Below are 2213 nucleotides of genomic sequence, written 5' to 3' on the forward strand. Positions count from 1 at the left end.
TTATGTTTCAATCCTCTCATCACTGTGATAGTGGAACGGAATAGTGCTGTATCACAGGTGCACGCCGTTGTTATGTTATGACCTTAGTTGTTGAAGGTTCGGTGTAATTTTTTCGTCCATCTGTTGACATGGGGGCAAGCAGAGAAGAGCGGAGAGCTGTGGTTCGCCGAGGGTGCTGGAGTACGCGAAATTCATCGTCGCATGTCCGCTCTGTGCAGTGAACACTGTATGTCGCCGATGTGTACGCACGAGTCGCACAGAAGATCCCAGGAAGTGCGTAACATCACTGCAAAATGATCCGCACCCAGGACAGGTCCATCGAACCATTATCCCTGATGTGATGATGTGATGAGGCTTTACGTGGGGTGGACAGCCTCACGCCTAGGAAATAGTGGTAAAAAATTTCACTGCGTATTCTAAAGAAGAAGAAAAAAAGGAGAGCGAGGGTCACGATGCGAGTTTCCGTTTTCATAATTTCAGGCTTGGGAGATCAGCGTACTGACTGTCGCTAAGACTTAATTGAAGAAAGGGAGGTTGGCACTTAATTGTATAACAGTGACATACGGGGAATACAGCTGACTGACTAACGCTATAGATCTTTTCCCATGTGGGGAGTTAGTCTATTAAAAATAATATAATTTACCAGCGTTCAGAGGAGCTTTTGCATTGGGGAAGAAGAATTAGGTGTACTGTGCAGAGACCCGAGATGAGTCAGTCGTCGCACAGTTCAACGGACATCGGATCTTCAGCCTGGATTGAACACACCTTGGTCTGTAGCTGGAGGAACTATACTCTCTTCATCGTAAGAATACACCTGACGTAAACATTACGCCATGTATTCTTCCGCGTTTGCTTGAATCTCATTGGATTTCGTTTCACTTGGAGTTGAAATTTCGTGGTAAGATCCAATGGGACCAAACTGCTGAGGTCATCGGTCCCTAAGCTTACACTCTACTTAATATAACTTAAACTAACTTAGGCTAAGGAGAACACACTCACCCATGCCCGAGAGAGGACTCGAACCTCCGACAGGGGAGTCGCGCGCACCGTGACAAGGTGCTTGGAGTGGAAGCTGTGACCAGTACAGTCAAGTACGATCATAAGGATACGTTTTATGCTGTGTTACACGCACATACATTGAGCGATGAATTGCGGGACAACAGCTTTACCAGCGCATTAAAATTGGGGAGCACTGGCAAACCAAAGGCCGAACTAGCCTGCAACGATGTGAGCAGTTGCAGTTCAGACGTAAAAAGAGACGGGACAAAGAAACAATATAGCTTCAAAAGTCATTTAAGTTTTAAAGAGAACGAACTAATATTCGGCAAAACTCCAGCACTACGGCGCGCTTCTTAGGTGACCAGACGGAAAGCATAAAATGCTCTCGTTATCACTTGACATAGTCTTATAATCACAAACAAGAGTGATGAAAATTCCTAACCTAAACGCAGCGAAATTTTTCTAAGCGAGCCATGTGTGATGCGCAAGTATAATGCAGGGATTTCCCCGTATTGTTGAACACTGAAGTCACAGAAGATATTAATTACAGTCAGTTGGCTGGTAATCTCTTAGCTCCTTCCTTTTCTGAATCCGAGAAATAATGTTCAGTACTGGAACTGTCATCTGATACGTTGATAACGAGTCGATCAACAACAGAATCTCCGAAGCCACCCAGCAACCGCATTTTCTCCTCTTCTCTCATGTCGTGTCACTCTATATCCCGCCAACGTTCAGCGGTGATACGAACAAGCTGTGTTCGTTAGATCCAGTACGTCTGGCATCTTAACAGTCTTGTTATTTTTTCGGGCCAAATGCCTTAACTTGGCTCCAGATCAGTTCTGTTGGGTTCATAATGTAATGATATAGTGGCAAATGTAAAAATGCAGCACTTGTATGGTGTGCTCGATACTGTGCCTGGGCGCCCCATGTTAGAGTTCATGGTGGTGAGGTGGTTAGCGTACGAACTTCGTGAGACTAACGTGTATGAGACGATGGTTCGACTCCCTCCAAAACCTTCATTTTTGCAGCACAAGTGTAAATTCTGATATATTCAAAAACTTTGCACCTGCATTATTCGTTCTTGCTACGTTAGCAACGTCTCACCACTACGCAGGTCAACTGCTAAATGGGGTCTGCCTCTGTGTCTGCAGCTCGTAGTGTCGAGGTGCAAACTACACTCCTGGAAATTGAAATAAGAACACCGTGAATTCATT

The sequence above is a fragment of the Schistocerca cancellata genome, chromosome 3 (genome assembly GCF_023864275.1).
Source record: "Schistocerca cancellata isolate TAMUIC-IGC-003103 chromosome 3, iqSchCanc2.1, whole genome shotgun sequence".
Taxonomy (NCBI): Eukaryota; Metazoa; Arthropoda; class Insecta; order Orthoptera; family Acrididae; genus Schistocerca; species Schistocerca cancellata.